The 20,708-nt window shown below is 44.9% G+C and overlaps 1 long non-coding RNA gene across 1 annotated transcript in view; it reads left to right on the top strand.

Moving 5' to 3' along the window:
• Window positions 1-20,708, top strand: part of LOC144818568 (uncharacterized) — a 259,488-nt gene that overhangs the window by 15,919 nt on the left and 222,861 nt on the right. The gene's annotated exons all lie outside the window — the stretch shown is intronic.

The raw sequence follows: 20,708 nt of genomic DNA, 5'->3' as shown, positions 1-20,708 counted from the left end.
AATTTTTCTCTGACCCTTTATTCATTAGTAAAATATCAATCAGGTTACAGAATTTGGAGAACAGGAAATATATCAATAATACAGAACACATTACAGTCTGCATATAAGCATTATATGAAGTTATGAAAATGTGGCGCAAAATATCAGTCAAAATTCTTAAAGAGTTTCTAAGAAAAATAGTCTTGCAAAGCTAATCAATAATTAAATAGTTGGCAAAAATCTCCCATTAAGAGAAATAAATGCATAAAACAAATAAATCTTTTTAGACCTAATTAATTAGTCAAAACATAAACTTAAAGTTTAGCATCTAAATCTAAAGAGCCTTTCTATCTGTTGCTGCTCATGTGCATCTCTGTGCCTAAAAAGCAAAAAGGAGGGAGACAGCCCGCCCTTCACCAGACCTCAAAGGAATGTGGCCGGATGTGCCAAGATATGACGTGGAAGCAAGAAACCTCCCCCTGAATCTTCTCGGACGCACCTCCCCTTCAGCAATCTCCCGGGACGTTTCTCGTACCTAACCCATAGAAGCCAGCTGAGCTGAGAAAAGCCAGCCCCCATCCAGTGAGGACATTATTTTATACCCTAATTATTGGCAGACTACACAAAGATGTAGCATCTTTCAGGAAAACCTGTACGTGATTGGTCAGTCATGATGGCATGAGTTCTCAATACCCTGACTCATTCTAAAATCCTGACTTTACCAGTTTTAACAAAAGAAGCATACATGAATAACTACATTTATAAACATTTGCAACATTTACTAAGAAAAATGTTTCATTCTAATTCTCTTCCTTCCTTCCTTCCACAGCGTAGTCAGATGGACACTTTTAACTAACACTGGTACATTGGCAGAATCACAAGAATGTACAAAGTTCAAAGTGTCCTTGACTCCTTTAGGAAAGCTGGTACAGTCTGCGCATGCTCTCTTCTCTTTAATGCAAGCCATAGCCTTGCTGGATTCACAGGCAGCCATTTAATTGTAGGCCCCAAAAATAAAACAAACACAAAGATAATATTAATTTCATGTAAATCAGCCCATTATGTTTCCCTCCCTCATACTAATACCCCTTATAAATGTTTACCTAGCCAAGCTATTAGTGAAAAGCAGCTTTTCTATTATTTATGACAACATGCAAAATAAATGTGCAACATAGCATTTTCATGCATTTAGTGTAAAATTTAAAAGCACACACACAGTTATAACAGCGCACACAGCAACATGCATTAGTGTTTTAGATAGCTTTTCATTCAAAAAGCATTTAGTCCCCTGTGTAGTGTTTGGTGCATTTGTTAATTCACACACATTATAAAAAGAGGTGTTATTAACTGAAAATATTAATCAAAATATGCAACAAGTCAAAGTCTATTAAGACAGGGATATTAAATTTAGATTGGCAAGGGATGAGCTGGGAAGAGAGAAACACATTCTATTAATCTTCAAAGCTAAAAGGCCACTTTTCTCTACATTGCAAAAAATACATGTTAATTCAGCAAAAGCATTTCAGACTGAATAGGCCTCACTTTCATGTTTTTCATGTGCCATGTTTTTAACCTGCACCAAAATGTGCGTGGCAATTAAAATGCAGCCTGTCTGAAGCACAAAAAATAAAACAATGCTCACTGAAGATGGAATCTGCTCCATCACCTTCTCCCATCTTAGGGAATATCCATTTATCTTAGCTAGATGTAAAGTGTTCTGAATTAGGGCACTAGGTAGAATCCGAGGGGTGGCCTGGGCGTGATCCATAAAATGTTCTAGGGTAAGGGCACTATGATCACTTAATGTATTCACCAGTAAATCAAAGCTCATGACTATTAGCCAGAGCATTTGATACTAAAATATAGTCTATTGTGGTCTCACAACCCCTTCCCAAAAAAGTTGGATCTAGCCGATGGGATATCGTATTTAATGTATTCACCATCATAAGGCCCAAATCTGACAGGACTTCATTCAGATATGCCCCCATAGGCGTATGGGTAAAATGCACAATTGGCTCTTCTTGTTCATCCACCAGCCCACAAATATTAGTATTACTACGTAAGCAAGGGTGCAAATTAAAATCACCCCCCCATACAATACTTACGCTAGCTCTGCCTCCTACCTTCTGTGTCAACTGAGAGAGCTTGTGACGTAGGGAACCTAAAACATTCAGGGCCTGTCCTTCCGCAAGATTATTATAAAAATTGAGCAGAAGGATAATCTCTTTGTTATGAAGCGATAGGCTGAGCAACTGATAATTTGGGTCCAAGTGTAGGACTGTTATTTCCAGTCCCTTTATTGTGTTGGCTATAAAAAACGTCAAACCTCCCTTCGCCCTACCCGAGGTGGCTGCTAATGCAGGAGTAAAATAAGTCTTATATCTGGCCAAATGCAATTCCGTCATGGCCCATGTCTCCTGGAGACAGATAACACTATAGTTATGGACAAAATTCAGGGCACTTCCATCATCAACCTTTGTGCGAAGGCCCGCGATGTTCCAGTACATGAATTTCAGTGATTTCCCTTCATTTACTGATAAACTATCCTTGGGAGGGGTGTGATGGCTCCCCAACTGCACCTCATCTACATGTGTCTCCACGGTACTTTCTTTTGTATGTTGGGTGGCTCCTCCCATAGAGATTCTCACTTTATTTTGTTCTGCCATATTAGTTTCACTCTGAATAGATTGCGTTAATGGGGGTTTGACCATGGTGTCCTTCTCCGGTGCGTCTGGACCCCCTGCCACTGAGATTCCAAGCACTACAGGTTTAACCGGAGTACGAGTTTTCCCAATGGCAGTAGGGTGGAGTCAATCCACACCTTCCAGCCCATAGAGCATCGAAAAATGAGTAGAAGTCGGTATATTAAAGCCTTGATGTTCCATGTTGAAACTATGGAAACCCTCGTTCAAAGGGAATCTTTGTGGGTAAAAAAGCGTTTGCTTAAAACCATGGTGTTCTATGCCATGCCTATTAAAATTCTGCCTTCCTAGTGGGTATACTTTAGGATATGGGGCCAGCGTCTGAGGATAAAAGTAACTGAGATAATGCGTAGAGATAGAGTCACTGCCTCTCGCTTCATACCAGTCGCCAATATGCCTCACAGCTCTATGATCTTTGAAGTTAATAATAATGGCGTCCCCATTTCTATCTTTAGGCCGTGACCCGACCCAATTTAAACGCCTTACATTAAGAATTTCTCCGTTCACATGGGCCGGCAGAGGTCTATTATTACACAGCCAATATATGACTTTATTTCTTAAGGCTCGATGGTCTTCCTTTATTCCCTTAGGAAGCACGGGAACCCCTGCCATAACGACAACAAAAGGAGCAGATTCAGGTGGCAAGTCTATTCTTATGTTAGATGGTCTATATATATTATGGGGGGCAGTTAGTCCATTTTCCTTGTCAGCCTTATCAACCTTATTTTCAAAGGGTTCCCATTTTTTCCCTGATTTCGTTATCTCCCCCTTTTGACTACTCACATTTCGTTTAGGTGCTACTTTGGGGGAAGTCATCTTCTGTGATAGAGAAGATGTATGGGCTTTTATGGGGGATTTACGTGATAATTTTTGGGCTACATTTTTGGCTTTTATGGGAACTGTAGGACAAGGGGGGCATTGTTTAGTGGGCAACGTAGAGTTTACATTTGTTGCCGGGTGATTAATAATGACCAGACCTTTTGCCAGATCGGCTAGTAATAAGGAATTACCTTCAACCTGTTTCTCGATCTGGTCTAACTTTGTATTAATCATTCTGGTTCTCTCTAAGAGTGGGAGCATTAGTGATTTCACAAGGATTTACATTTTATCCAAAAGGCCACCCTCCTCAGTGGGAAAATCAGTGGAATGAGTTGTTGTTAAAGGAACCCTAGAAAGGATAGGGGGCTGAACAGTAGCTGACAGGGCCGGGATTGGAGTCTTTGTTTGTAATTTTGCTATTTTTGCTTGACGGGTTTTCAAAGGACCACCCCCTCTTTTTTTACTGACGGGTTTAATCTTAACTGGTGTCCTCTGGGTCAAGTTGGAGGGAGAAGGAATAGATAGCCTTGGAGAGTTTGATAAGCTTGTGTTACCACTACTAGAAGACAGACTCAGTGGAGATGAAATAATACTAGAGCTATCTAGGTCTTCCTCAACATCCACCAGCCTAATTCCCTCCCCTATAGAATAGTACACACCTTTTCCTTGATGTTGTAATAGCACAGGTTCTATGGCTCCTTTGTACAGGAGAGACTGGACCTCTTGCTGAAGTAGATGTAAATGTTCTGGTGTCATTTTGTGAGAATGTGGCGGAATGTTTGGAGTACTGTTTGTAAGAACCAGGCAATAATCATGTTGCATAATTCCTAGCACCCATTTGTCTGTAGTTATCGATTGCCAGGTAGGGAGGAATTGTAAAAGACATCCCTGACAGGTGTTAAATGATTGGGGGAAGAATAGGCAAGTCACTGTTTGTTAGGAGAGGGGGTGGTATGTGTTGTAGAACCTTTACCTCTACCCTTACTATTGTTACTTCTGTACCCTCCTCTAAAGAAGCCTCTCGAGGAGGATTGATTATTGCCCTTGTAGGGTGCAGCAGTAGTGTCTAAAGAGATGGTCTTAGACCCCCAAGATAGAAGGAGTAATGAAAGGAGCCACGATTAGAAGAAAAAGGTAGGGCTCCCATAGATTTAGCTACTTCCGTATCCTTGTTCATCTTTTCTAATGACGTATCTGCTACGGGTCCAAAGAGATGCTGTTTATCGAAGGGTGTATTCAAAATGGATTGCTGGACTTCAGGTTTAAATCCAGAGATCCTTAACCATGCATGCCTCCCTAATGTTACACTAGTATTAATTGCTCTAGCTGCAGTGTCAACAGCATCTAAAGCACACCTAATTCATGAATTTGAAAGGAGCTTTCCTTCTTGGACTAGGTCTTGAGCTTTAGCCTTATGCTCCTATGGTAGAAATTGGAGCAATTGCTCCATCTCGTCTCAGCCTCCAGCCTATCTCACACCAAGCTTCAAGATTTGTCATATCATCTCATCATTTCACCAGTGCCAAATCTAATCTTACCAATCTTACCAAGCTCCCTTACGTTCCAATCCATCGTAGAATCTATTTCAAAATAATATGCCCAGTTCATAAATGACTTGCGGAAATCACCAGATACTTCAGTTTGTGCACTTTGCTCATTTTTGCAAAGCTTTCTTTGGAAGAAAAGCTTACTTGGTACTAGTCCCTCGATTATGGAATGTTTTCCCACTTGAATTGGAAACTGTGTCTTCCCATTAGCATTTCAGAAAGAAACTTAGGGCTCTTCTGAATAAGGCTTCCCCTGGTCACACTGTGCTATACCTTACAAACCTAGCGGTAAGAGACCAAGCGGTATATGTGTGCTCTATAATGCACAACCTAAACTAAATTAAACTAAAATGCTAAATGAATACTTGTGACATAGCTACTGTTTCCTTAATTGTGCTCAATACAGTTTTTTAATTAAAATACTTTTCTGAAATTGCGTTGTCGTTTCATCTGGGCAAGGCAAAAATAAAATTACATTGTTCTCGCCCCTTTTGTCCGGATGAAGATTAGCATATTTACTATATAAGGTTGAAACGCCAACTTGTTTTTTTTTATCTGGATTTCCTCACAATCTTTTGCTATTCCCTATGAACCCCATATTTAGTGTAGTTGGATTTCTCTCTAAACTAACAGCCAAATAATGTATTTTGTGGTTTGCTGCAGATATTTTTTTTCTGCAATCCGCCATTGTTTGTTATCACTTAGAGCACCTTGCTATTTTAATTTTTTTTTATTACACAGTCGTGTGTGCTTGATGTTAGGGACATTACGACTGCAATTACCCTAGTAAAAACACAGCTGAGTCATTCTAGGACAATCATTCTGAAGTAATCAGGGTTCCCAAGGCCTACATGCTCCGAAGATAACCCACTTACACTCAAGCACTGTTGGCACGGAAACTGTAAAAGGCAAAGAACAAGTTTATTGAGACCCCATGGGGTGGTTGTACACTCAAACAGCACCCTTTGGTAATGTAAGAGGTATCACACCGAACACCGGTGTGACCCCGATTTATATACAGTTTTGGGGCAATAAAAGGTAGGCGGCACAAGTTAGGACACATTTATATACATATATGGTCATGTTTTGGAACACTGCCAGCTCATTGGAGGGGGCACAACTCCGCTGGTCAGTTTGGCGCACATTCCTGAAGGCTTACTGGTCAGTTGGGACTGCGCATGTGCAAGCTTGACCAGTACTAACAATAGCCTGTTGCTGGGCAGACTGAAGTGGTCAGTGGAACGGACAACGGACTAAAGGGGCACGCCGGCCACGAGGCCGCTTATGGTCTAAGATGGCTGCCCCAACATTCAAAATGGCGTTTTCATACATAGCCAAGTTAAGGAGGACAGCGTGTAGTTTCAGCTAATCGCTAACGCGGCCATGCCAATTACGACAGACGACCCTTTTAGCGTTTAGCTGAATCTACCTCATAGTGAACATAATCAGGATGTTCGTCCTCGATGTCTATTAACATTATTTGTTTTACTTCCTTATGAAGCATCATTTTGTCATGAGCAAGAGCTCGTCTTGATGGTATGCAAGCTGATAGACACATAGAACATAAGGCTGGGCCACATTGAATACATAGGCATATGAAAAACATTGCTCCCATGATTATACATAGAATCGTCAACAGTTTCCAGCCCCAGGTAGCAAGCATGGACCAGAACCATCCTGAAAGTGTCCAAGTTCCATTGTCCGGATGTATCTCAGCTGCGATCTTGTGGAGCTTGGATATGGCATCATAAACAGATGGAGAATTGTCCGGAATGTATACACAGCAGCTGCTTCCGATGATTCTACATGCCCCCCCACGATCAGCCAGAACTACATCCAACACCATCCTGTTTTGGAGCGTAACAATTCTAGAAATCTGTAGTTCCTCAGTGATGTTTCCCAAGGCAATGGCAGTGTCATTCGCTACAGCCTCAACAACACGTGTCAGTCGTCTTATTTTCCGGCTGTTCAGTGCAGCCCCCACGAAGGAAAATAGTCCCAAATTGAAGTCCACATACTGTTGCAAAGCAGTATCGGTTTGGTCTATGTCATCCAAGACAACAGTCCGTTTAACCCTATTCAGGACGAAATCATGATACAAAGTATAATCATTGTGATACATTGGTGGGGCAATGAATACAGGAGGTAGCACAAACGATACATAGCAAGTGCCCAACCATCCCAATGGAAGCTGATGGTAACCCTTCGTTCCACAAATGAAGTACGTGTTTCGTGATGCTACAAATGAGATGCCATTCGGACTATCAAAAGTAAGGGTAGAGTTACATTCGCTTTTCCCCACTGCAACCGAACCCTTATTCCTAATACACAAATCGGCTTTAGTGGCAATAACATTAATAACATGTGCACTGGATACATTTACATTTCTCTGGTTGCTGTACACACGTGGGGCAGACATATTATCAGGCCTGTACTCCTCCCATTCAAATCGAGTACCCTCAGCCCGCGGAAACCCATCCTTGTCATGGGTGCATACTTTGTTCAAACGGAAAAGCACCCCCCCTTTGGTTGGCCATCTCAAGGTAAAGAGGAGGGTGTACCAGGCGTTACATGATCCAGTGTGCGAAAACGGGAGTGGAATGAGTGGGGTGCCCCCTCTTTTCTGGTGCCCTGGCAACATCCCACACACCCAGCAATTTGAGGTATTGGTCATATTATGTGTGTGATGAAGAATCTGAATAAAACTGTTATTCAGATAGGTTTGCCGATGTCGTTCTTCGTGATAGGGTAATGTAAAGTGAAAATGTTCAGATGGAGCCGGGGTAGACGGCAGCAAATGTTCACGTACAGGCACCACAAGTTCAACTACCCAGGCTATTACAGCTATCACCACAATAGTCAGAACAAAGAGAAAGGCACCCAATATTCGTTTATCTCGTGATGCCGTTGATTCCATAGTTCAGGAATACTCGTGCAAAAGTCTCAAATAGCACAAATTGTTCACAGAGTCTCAGATACACGTACGTGTATACCTAAAAAAAAAAGAAAAATGCGGTGCTGAACTCCGAGGTAGCCGTTGTTTTTCTTCTCCGGGCCAAGACGGGTGTCGCTACACTGGCAGAACTGATCCCCCCCCTTGGAATTCCCGGTTTCCGTTTCACAAACCTGGAGCGGTAACCAACCAGTCATTAAAAATACAAAAAAAAATCTTCTTATCGAGGACGCAAGTTGTAGCGCTCTCGTCCGGCAACAGCGTGGTCCGGGAAGGCTCCCTCAACTTCGGCCGACGTCACAGCTGGGCTCTTTTCTTTCTCCAAAATCTCCTTGTAGTCGGTCAGCACAGCAGGGGTCACCAGATCCGGAGAGACACGGCGGCAATGTGTCGAATGCACCCACCGCTTCCTGTTGGTCACTCGTACAGCTGTTCGGGTTGCAAGGAGGACCTGTTCGGGGCCTTTCCACCTGGGCTCCAAACTGCTTGCTCTCTCAAACGACCGAATCATGACGTGATCCCCAGGACGGAGATCATGGCCCTCTCCAGTAGAGTTGTCAGGGAGCGCTTCTCGAACCTGCTGATGAATAGAGAGTAAATCATTTGTTAATCGTGCCAAATAGTCGTTCATCATAACACAAGGCACATCATGTATTAATCGCGGCTAGGGCACCCCCCAGATATTCATGGGGCGCCCAAACACCACCTCATAGGGGGTAAGGCCAGTTCGTGAATGGGGTACTGATCTAAGAGAGAGCAGTGCTAGCGGCAAAGCGTCTGGCCACTTCAACGATGTAGACGCCACAATTTTGGCCAGCTTAAGTTTCAACGTAGCATTGTACCGCTCAACCAGACCTGCCGACTGCGGGTGGAATACAGCGTGGAACTTCTGCTGAATCCCTAACCCCTTCAGTACATACTCCACAATCTTTCCGACAAAATGAGGCCCATTATCGCTCCACAGAAATTTGCAAACTCCAAAGCGAGGGAAGAATTCCTAAAGCAACACCTTGGCTGTTGTCAAAGCCGTATTGTCTTTCGTGGGGAAGGCCTCAACCCATTTACTAAAGGCACATACCACCACTAGGACATACTTCAGGTTGTTGCAGCGCTCGAGTTGGATGTAATCCATTTGGAGTACCTCAAATGGTGCAGAAGGTGGAACGAACCCTCCTTTCGGAGTATGGGTCCCCTTTCCGGGATTGTGTTGTAAACAAACCAGGCAGGTCTGCACTACTCTCTTCGCAGTATTAGCGATCTCAGGATGTTCCCAAGCTCGTGTTAACAGCCGAGTAATTGCAAGAGCTCCGACATGCGCCAGTCCATGTGTCATCTGGACCATCGCCTGCAAGTAAGCCGCAGGCAATTTCCATTTCTCCATGTCTTTGCTTCTCCAACAACCCTCGTCATCTAGTACCCCATCTGCTGCCCATGCCGCAAGTTCAGATTCAGTAGCTGATTTTTGAATGTCCAATATTTCTGCTCTAGCATCACTCCATCGCTCAGCTTGCGATTGTATCACATACATGGGGGAGCTAGTTCGGGACATAGCCGTTTGTCTAGCTATGCTGTCTGCAAAGGCATTTCCTTGGCCCACTTTATCCGTGATCCTTTTATGAGCACTGCATTTTACTATCGCTACTTTCTTTGGGCCAAGCAACGCATTTAGGAGATCACGCACTAGCTCTCCGTGCATAATGTGTTCTCCATGAGATGTCAGAAACCCACGCTCCCTCCAGAGTAGCCCGAAGTCATGTGCTACTCCGAAGGCGTACCGGCTGTCTGTGTATATGTTCACACATAGGCCAGCACTCAATTCGCAGGCTCTTGTCAAAGCTATCAGCTCCGCTGCCTGAGCCGATTTCTGTGGTATCCTAGCTGTTTCTACCACTGTCTTAAGTGTCGTGATCGCATAAGCTGCGGAAGTCGTGCCATCTGGCAGCCTTAAACACGATCCATCAACCCACAGTTCCCCATCCACATCTGGAAGTGGCGCATCCTGTAAGTCGACACGACCCTTTGTCTGTTCCTCGGTCAGGAAAACACAATCATGATGTTTTTCTTCCTGACCCTCCTCGGCCGGATAGGGCAATAAAGTGGCAGGGTTCAGGGTAGCGCATCTTTTTAGTGTAATATGTGGCGCCAAAAGTGTCAGCTCGTATCCTGTTAGCCGTGCACTTGTGAGGTATTGGGTCTTTGTTTGGTTTAGCAGAGCATCTACTGCGTGAGGAACTAACACCAGCAGTTTATGCGATAACACTATTCCCTCACTCTGTCGTATGGCCACTGCCGTTGCTGCTACCGCTCGAAAACACCCAGGCAACCCTCGTGCTACAGGATCCAAAATGGCAGAGAAGTATGCACATGGTCTCTGCTTATCCCCGTGTAGTTGCACTAACACTGACAACGCGCACCCATCATTCTCGTGTACGTACAATGTGAAAAGTTTCGTGTAGTCTGGTGTGCCTAACACGGGTGCAGAACAAAGGGCCTGTCTCAACTGTTCAAAAGCCTTCTGACAATCATCTGTCCATTCTAGAGGCATTGGTGTAGCTTTGGACAATAATGCTAGTAAGGGTTTTATGATGTGTGAAAAACCCATAATCCACTGTCTACAAAAAGACGTCAATCCTATGAAGGCACGTACATCTCTCTACGTGCGGGGGACTGGTGTATCTAAAATTGCTTGAATTCGATCAGATGTTAATGCACGCCCCTCCTTAGACAACAGATGACCGAGGTAGGTCACCTGAGGTCTACAGTATTGGAGTTTCTTTTTCGAAACCTTATGATTGGTTTGCGCCAAAAAGGAAAGCAACGCAAGTGTACTTTCCTCACATTGTGCATAAGTGTCAGCAGCAAGCAGAAGGTCATCCACGTACTGGATGAGAGCAACGCCAGACTGCAATTTAAACGAATCTAGCTGCCTTTTCAAAGCCTGGCTGTAGATGCTAGGGCTTTCAGTATAACCTTGGGGAACACGACAAAATCTATACGATTTATTATTTAACGTGAAGCCAAACAAGTATCTGCTATCAGAATGAACAGGAATGGAAAAGAACGCATTCTTTAAATCAATTACGCTAAACGTGGTGGCCGTGGGTGGGACCAGCGTAAGCAGAGTCGTAATATCGGACACCACCGGGTATTGGGGAATGACAATTTTATTGATCTCTCGCAAGTCAATAATAAAGCGATAGACTTTGTTGTCAGTATCTCGTTTAAGGATCGGAAGAATAGGACTGTTGCAAACATTATAAGGGACCTCCTCCACAACCCCTGCAGAAATCAAATCCTGAACAATATGTGTCAATGCAAGTTCACCTTCTCTCGAGATCTTATACTGTGGTACTCGTGGTAGAGGGGCCCCCTCCTTAACAGTAATGTGTATTGGTGGAATACGCATCTCTCCCACATCCGTATCTGAGGTCGCCCATAACGTATGCGGCAGAGAGGCCAAGGCTGGAATATCTGAGATGGCGTAAAACCTGTCGGGGTCAGGATAATTGTCATTCAGGATAACCCTCACTCCCTCAGGAGCGCAACGTATCGTTGCTCGAAAATATTTAAGCAAATCAATACCCAGGATATTATCTGGTGTATGGGGTGATAACAAAAATTGACCAAAACTAAAGTATTTGTCAAGACATAGTGCAAGGGGCTTGGACAATGGGCTGGGGGAGGGTGTGCCATCAAACCCTACACATGTAATCATTTCGCCAGACAGGGGAGCCCTCGGAACCAAGTTTTTCGACAAAGCGCTACGTGTAGCTCCTGTGTCAACTAGAAATTGATCAGTAGAACCCAGAATACCCGCTGTTACATATGGACCCTGCTGATCTACCGGCACTTCAACTGATTCCTTACCCCATCCTACGCAGTCCTATCCATGCACATAATCCTGATGCTCCACATTCTCACCCTCCGAAATCTGATATTGATTCATCCTGGCCACGGCCCCTCTCCTCAACCCTTCCACGATCACTTCCGCTACCTCTCGCTCCCGCATAACCTCCTCTCGACCTTCCGCCTCCTCGACCACGCTGACTACGCTGTTCACGAAGTACCGGACAATCTTCGGCCCAATGCCCAAACTCCTTACAATAAGCGCACTGATCCCCCGCTATGTCCGTACGACCATACGACGTATTTCCTTCACCTCGTCTACCTCTATCATTCCCTCTACCCTGTGTTCCCCGAACCTGCGCCAACATCACCTTCGTTTTCAATTCCTTCGCCTTTTTCTCTACACTTTCTTTAGCCTCCAATTCCTGCCGCTCATAGTACTGAGCCATAGTTAACAAAGACGCTGGGGTCGCCGTGGCCCAGGAACTTTCACTCGACTTCAATCGTTTTGCAATCTCCGGTAGGAGATTAGCCACATACTTATCTACAAACAGATGCCGACCCGTATCGTCTGTTAAAGATTGACCACTGTAATCATGGAATGCCTCCTCAAAACGTGTAAAGAAATCTGAAACTGTTTCATCGGGTTTCTGTTTACACGACGTTAGCATAGTCCAATCGATCTTTTTAGAGGGAACAAGCGTCTTTAATTTAATCAAAATAGCTGCCGGAAGATCTAGAATTAACTGACAAGGCTTACATGCCGGTTCCCTATCTAAATCGGCAGCATTTATTTCTTTCCATGTGCCCCCCAATATTGTTTCATCATTATTTTTACGAATCTGCCTCCACATATCAGGTGGTAAAATGAACCCAAAGAACAAATCTATATCCACAAGAGTCATCACACAAGACGAAATAGCCCCTTCCACCCCTTCATAAAATGCCGCCGGATTTTTTCGAAGATCAGGTAGAGAATTTTTCAATGCCATAACATCTGCTCTATTCCAAGGCGTGTATACCCAGTTATACACAAAATACCCTTTCGCATCCTTTGACGATTTATCATCATCTGTACCTTCCCCTTTTGGTGGAACATACAAGGGCGCGGCTTCACGCATAGGCATAACATGCAACGCAGAACTCTTATCTGAACCCCGGAGAGAACACTCCTTAATCTGCTCATCAGGTGCCGATTCGGCCTCCTTTTGCCTCCTTTTCCGCTCCTCCCGCAATCTGGTCGTTTCATCTCGCAATTGGATCAGTTGCTTAAATAGGTCATCAACATCTGCAAGATCAAATAAACCTTTATCCAAATTCTCACGATGCACTGACAAAGCTTTAGGTTCTAACGTGTCTGAAAGATCACGATACGCGGCAACAACTTCATCCGCCAAACTAGACAAAAAGTACATTAATTCAAGTTCCGACCATTTACCCCTCTCTGCAATCACCTCAGACTGAGAAACACAGTTCTTATTCACTTTACGAGCCCAACTACGTAAATGTGCGGACCTCTCCGCAGTAAACCTGAGAGCAGATACACCTTTCTTTTCCGACTTATCCTGCCCATCATCTCCCGGATCTTCAGCTGGAGCCGTCGGCGAAACGTACGGAGGCGGTGACCGATCTAGCAATGAAAAATCATCAAATTCATTATTAAGGACAGGATAAAGCGGTCGGCGAATAGGAAATTGACCAGTCGTTTGCAATTTACGTTCCCGTTCCTCTCTCTCTTTCTTCTCCTGAGCCTCCTTTTCCTCAAGCTGTAAAGCCTTATCCCGAGCAGCCTTGCGCTGCTCTTTGTCCGCCAAGGCAACTTCACGCTTCATACGCTCACGCACCGCTTTCTCCCACATTCGCACACAATCAAACATGTTTTGTCTAGACCTGCGTTGAAACAAACATTGCTCTACAAACTGTACTTTACGTAAATCAAATGACCCATGTAGAGGCCATTGCAATTCAGGATCGGCCTTTGTGTACTTATGCCATAATTTACTGTACATAATAGGGGGAAGGCCAAGTTTGATGTACATCTCGCGATTTGGTGTTCCCTCTGGGGGAGCCGGCTGTGCTTCCGCTAACCTAATTATGGTACCCTCTCCAAGACAGCACATCCCTCGGAGTGTGCTAAAAACAGGCATGTTCAAAAAGTATCACGAAAGCGTGACACCGCACAAAATGGCACTTACAGTACTTCACACAACTGTGCCGTTCAGAGGAAAAAAACAAAGTTAGAGAAACATCTCTACATGCCTGCCTATGTGAAGTGCACTACACATATGAGTTCAAAGATCACAAATTCACAAACGTTAGCTAACTCAAGGCAAATCACAGATCGTAGGACTTCGGCAAGCGCCCGAGGACTACCTTACCGAACACAAATCATAGAACTTCAGTAAGCGTCCGAAGACTACCTTACCGAACACAACTCTTACCCAAATTCTCAAATATCCAGATTCCAACTGCCAAGGTCTTGTGATCAAATCAGCCAAACGGCACTTTCCCGGCAACACAGACGATCGAAAACTCAGTCGGGGACCGGCGCCACCTGGAAGGTCAGATCGGAAGGAAAGGAAGAAACACCGTGGGAGCCAAGACTCGGGTCACTCGTGGCAGCGCGCGTCCATGGCGAGTTTCCAAGCCTTCGTCACGACCTCTCCTTCGGGCATCCGAGTCACCGATGAGTCCCTTCGTGGTCGCCAATTTGAAGTAATCAGGGTTCCCAAGGCCTACATGCTCCGAAGATAACCCACTTACACTCAAGCACTGTTGGCACGGAAACTGTAAAAGGCAAAGAACAAGTTTATTTAGACCCCATGGGGTGGTGGTACACTCAAACAGCACCCTTTGGTAATGCAAGAGGTATCACACCGAACACCGGTGTGACCCCGATTTATATACAGTTTTGGGGCAATAAAAGGTAGGCGGCACAAGTTAGGAGACATTTATATACATATATGGTCATGTTTTGGAACACTGCCAGCTCATTGGAGGGGGCAAAACTCCGCTGGTCAGTTTGGCGCACATTCCTGAAGGCTTACTGGTCAGTTGGGACTGCGCATGTGCAAGCTTGACCAGTACTAACAATAGCCTGTTGCTGGGCAGACTGAAGTGGTCAGTGGAACGGACAACGGACTAAAGGGGCACGCCGGCCACGAGGCCGCTTATGGTCTAAGATGGCTGCCGCATCATTCAAAATGGCGTTTTCATACATAGCCAAGTTAAGGAGGACAGCGTGTAGTTTCAGCTAATCGCTAACGCGGCCATGCCAATTACGACAATTCCAATCCCTCCTTTGGAAATTACACTGCATTTAACTACCCAACTTGCATATAATAAATATCAGTGTTCTCAGCTCCAGTGGGATGGTTTCTCAGGGAACGTCAGTTGGAAAGAGAGCGATGTAATAGAGAAGAAAGTGAGAGATCCCCAGCACTTGCTCCAGGCAGGTCATAAACATTTTTAAAATCACCCAATTAAAAAATAGTTAAAAAGTCCACCCCTCAATAAAAGAACTGCTCCGTGCTGCAGGTAATTGCTGTTTTCTCGCCTGGAACCAAAGTGATTTCGAGTAACTAGTGATTTGCGCTGGAACGGGCCCTCCCTCTCACCCCCTCCTGGGAGCAGACTCCCTAGGACTGCACCTGCAGCATCCTCTGTGGACATCAGAGGAACCCGGTCGAGGGATGCTGGAGCCGACTGGCCCATGGAAGATGGGGCACCTCACAGCAGCCGGGAGGTACCACTGGAAGGCGGGAGGAATGAGAGGGAGATCAACAGCCTGAATCTGCCGCGGCCTTTATGAGACTACAGTCTTTACGGGTCTCTCTTCCTTTTCCATGTGGTGAATCTGACCTCTTTTAAATAGTCAGTCAGGTTGTATGTGGTCCAATAAGGTACACGATCCATTCAACTGATTTAACCCACCAAGACTATTATCCACTGAACGCTACAATCTGAATTATATCTGCACGCTTTATTAAATTGCGCACGTTTTTACAGAGCACAGAAAGATGAAAGGCTGAGTTAGCCCGCCCCTATTATAACCTGTGTCATGCTCTCTTCAGCTTCAGCACGGACATCAACTGACGGGGATATTTAATAGGAAAACGTTTATTCTGGGAAGACACGAGAATAACACAAGAAGGGAGCCATGGAAATAGAAACCACGCGCGGTGGGAGGGGGCCTGCGCGATTCCCTTGCGGGAGTGTGCAGCAAGGCGCGATGATTGCAACCATATGGCCCCACCATATGGCATCGCGCTCTTCCGCAAGGGAATCGCCAGACGTGCACGCGTTGCCATTACAAGCAATGCAACGTGTTCAAGTTTTTGCCCCAAAGCTGTGCCTATGGCTAAAGGTCTCTCTTCTATGCAGCTTATGTGCACTGCGTAGGCGAGACCTGAAATAAAGGGGCCTTCTCCTATAATACCCTGGCATCCAGAATGATCTCCTTGTTTTTTTAGACTGACCTATCACTCATGACCTTCAGGAAACAATTAAAAAGTACTCTTCTTCTTCTGTCATGCAACCCCCTCTAAATCCTCTGTCTGCTTAAGAACATATTTGTTTCTATCTTTGCTCCTGTTAACCTGATATTAATTCCTTCAATATTATGAAAATATTTCTGTATCCTACGCATGACCGAGTGCCTTCTCTGTTTTGTGTAAAGAGTACCTCTGTCCCTGAGGGCTAAGTCTATGCTATCTATATAAAATAAAAATGACCGTAGACGGACAGAAGTTTAACTTTATTAGGTACACCTGTACAAATATGTTCATTGCCAGCGCAGACATGGTGGTGGGCTACCTGGAGATAAACCGGAGCCCATTTTACATTCATGTTTGGAGCCAGAGTGAAGCTTTAAGTTGGATCAAAAATGTGGGGTGCGGGGGGGGGCCCTCTGTAATTAAAAGCATGGCTTAAACATTTGAACAAATTTATGTGCATTCCATAGTGTGCCACCCGACCGGTGTTTTAGTGCCTCGATGACCTTTCACTTACTCACATTTTATTTATTTATTTATTTATGTCATTTCTAAAGCGCGCTGCAACCCTACGGGCATCCTGGCGCTGTGAAAGTGCGACTAAGAACTGAGCAGCAGAGGGCAAAGCGAGTGGAATGAGCAATGCTCTAGGGTAGTTGGATATTTGGGAAGAGCCAAGTCTTTATTTTTTTGCGGAAAAGCATCAGTTCGTTAGTTTTCCTGATTGCCATGGGGAGGCTATTCCAGAGGTGAGCTGCGGCTATGCTGAAGGCTCTGCCACCATGAGTAGCTTTCCTGATCCTAGGTATACTTAGGAGATTGGTGGATGAGGAACGGAGGGTCCGTGTGGGCTCATACCATTTGAATTTGTTCTGAAGAGGTTTGGGACCCAAGCCGGGTGCTGCCTTAAAAACGGTGCATAGAGATTTGAACCGGATCCTCTGATGCACGGGCAGCCAGTGCAGCTCGGCCAGAGCCAGCGTGGTAGAGGACCGTCGTCCTCGAGAAAGTACCATCTTCGCGGCTGCCGCCTGGATACTCTGGAGTCTGGAAATCAAATAAGCAGGTGATTCCAGTAGCAGAGCGTTACAGTAATCCAGGCGGCTGAGGATAGTGCTCCTGACCACGGTTGCTCTGGTATGTGCTGGAAGTAGGGGCAGCAGCTTTCTGAGGCCCCGCATTAGGGCGAAGCAGCTGCTCACCTGTTTGTTAACGTTGGTTTCCAGACTCAGGTTGTCATTGAGGCTGACCCCCAAATTCCGCACCATCTCCTTCAGTTCACCACCCTCAAACAGGCAACACACCCACTCAGCTGTAAACCACTGCATTTTCTTTTACATTCATCTTGTCACTAATTTAACATGACAACAGCTACCTCCTTCACACACATTTACAAAGAACCACAATTGCAGTTGGAATACAAGGCCAGAGACACCAAAGATTGTGTGACCCTGAATTCTGAACACCTTTTCTGACCCACTGACAGGCTCTGTGAGAAACTCTAGAGCTCCCAATTGTGGCTGATATAAACACCTGAAGGCGACTCAGTTCAAGGTATGCTCAGTACAAGAGTAATATACTGCACAGCAAAAAACACAGATAAACAACATCCTGGAAATCGCTAGCACTTTAAGGGGACGCAAGACTGAGTAAAACGTGAAATATGAACAGCAATTAAATTGCTGACATGGATTCCCTTAAATGTTTTTACAATCATTGTTCTGAAATCGATTAGAGTTTTTGCCTGTATTGTTAAGAACATGAATATAGGGCCCGACAGGGGCCCGTTTCCGTGTCTGTTTTTAATTGCCACTTGGTCTGAGACCCCAAGCGGCCCAACCAAATTAAAGCCCTAGCCCACTGTCTATAGTCCGCTGTTCCACACACCAACAGACTTGCACTTTGCATACATGAATAATGTAGTATAAAACAACATTAAAAGAATTATAATCATGTAATAATGACATGGTAAAAAATCATAATTCTTAGTATGTTGTTGGCAGCTGGAGTGGAGGACATTGCATGCTAGTCAAATGTAGGTGAATAGAACCACATGCCAGTGGCATAATGGGGCTCTTGAAAGAGCATTTAAAAAGTGAGCAGTGGTGGACTGGGATCTAAAATCAGCCCTGGAAATGTGCTCAGTCCAGTGGCATAGCACAGTGAGTGACTCCTACTATCAGCAGGAGGATTTGTGTTGGGGGGAGAAAATTATATGTTCATGTCTATAAGCAAACTGTGTGTGTTCCCTCGGGGCTTTTGGCCAGGCTGGATAGATAATAAATCCTTTATCCATCAAGTCTAAAAATCAGCCCTCTGATTCTCAGTTTACTGAGGGTTAGGGCCAATGGAATTATACAGCAGGGGAGGACTCAATTATGTGGCAGTGCTTACTAAATTACGCTGCAAGAAAAGACTAGACAATGGGGCGGCTTGTGGCCCCACTGCTTCTAAGCAGTGTAAAGAAGAGAAACAAAAAATGATAATAACTTTTAAGTTATTATCATTTTATGCAACCTGATGTGTCTTGCTGCTTTGCGGCGGGCGGGTGGGTGGGGCTGCTCTGCTCTCTGAGCGGGGCAGGGGAGGAGTGGTTTGCCCACTTCAAAGTGCACAATCACTGTTTGGTCAGCCTTCTCAGGCCGACCAAATCAGTCATACGCACTTCCCTGTTCTCCATTCAGGCTGCATTACAGAGTAAGTAAAACATGAAACTTGAACAGGAACTAAATCACCGACATGGATCCTCTTATGTTTTTTTACATTAATTGTTCAGAAATCGATCAGTGTTTTACGTCGTTTGTCAAGGGCATGAATTAAGGGCCCGATTGGGACTTATTCAGTGCCCAGTTTTTATTGCTGTTGGGTCTGAGACCCAGAGGGACCACTTAAAGTCCTGGGCCGCGGCCTACACTTCGCTGCCCCACACACCAACACACTTGCATTTTGTAAATATGAATAATAAATGATAAAATAGCATTAGAATAATTACGGTCCTTAAATAACGACATTATAAAAAAGAAGATAATTCTTAGAACATTTATGACACCTGCAGTGCAGTAGATATTCCAGCCTGCCTGCACCTGGAGCCGGCGGCTCCAATCCCTGTTTGTGAGAGGTGGGGCCTGGGGGAGCTAGAGATCCTTTCAGTTGCAATGGGTGGAATGCCCTGACACAGGACATGTAGAGGGGAATTTTGAGCTGGTCACTAATGCAGGTGAAGAGAACCAGATGCCTGTGGCATAAAGGGGGTCCTGAAAGAACATTCAAAAGTGAGCAGTGGTGTACTGGGATCCAAAAGCAGCCCTGGAAATGCACTCAACCCAGTCGCATAGTGCAGTGAGTGACTCCTACTATCGGCAGGAAGATTTGTGTACGGGGGGGGACCAAATGATGTCCTTTTCTATAACCAAATTGTGTTTCCTCTGAGCTGTTAGACAGGCTGGATAGATGATGAACCCTTTATCCATCAACCCTAAAATCTGCCCTTTGATTCTCAGCATACTGTGGATTACTCTTGTGTCCCATATAGCCAGGGCCCGTGGAATTATAAAGCAGGTGTGGAAAAATAGAATATTATCGTCATGTATGTCCCATTATACACCCTCTCATCCACGTCCTGAGTTCATCATGACGGTAACTAGTAAATTCGGTCACACCAACGAAAGGTTGCACGCAAAACACCTCTCTTCCTCAAAACTGCAACTGCACATTCCTATGGTCAGGCCGATTCCGAGAAACGAGCCCCCGTTGTAACCACCCCCGCTTCTGGTCAGACCAATTCCGAGAAATAAGCCCCCGTTTACCAAAAACACAACCAATTCAGAGAAACCAGCTCCTGTTTGCTAAACACATGACACCAGACATCCTGTCACGACTATTTCTCTTTTTCTTATCTAAGGAACCAGCCTAGGGTTATTTCTCAACTCTCTGCCTCTGCCGTGACTTCCTCATAATTGTGACACAGTTACGTCGCTACCGCCATAATCTCTGTATGATTGCCACACTCTCTCTCTCTCTCTCTCTCTCTCTCTCTCTTTAAACTGAATCTTACTCAAGGGAAGCTCCTTCCTCTTTTTTGTACATAAAATACCATGCTATCCGTGACAGAGCTAGAGACCATTCCCGAGCCTCCTTAGGTGACGGAGCTCTCCCTTAACTCGAGTTACTGAATAAAGACCCTGAATTCTAACCACCACGGACTCTGCTCTTCATGCTTGACCTTATTGATAATATAGAAATTCCGATCAAGGTAAATTACTAAAATATTAACCACAGCAAATTGGCGCCCGAACAGGGACTTCCCTTTCTCCCCACACGCCGGTGATGAGGACCCGAACCTGTCTCTTCAAGACATCGACGGACTTCC

The sequence above is a fragment of the Lissotriton helveticus genome, chromosome 2_1 (assembly GCF_964261635.1).
Source record: "Lissotriton helveticus chromosome 2_1, aLisHel1.1, whole genome shotgun sequence".
Lineage (NCBI taxonomy): Eukaryota > Metazoa > Chordata > Amphibia > Caudata > Salamandridae > Lissotriton > Lissotriton helveticus.
Note: the sequence above shows the minus strand (reverse complement) of the source record. Positions and strands in the feature narration are given on the sequence as shown.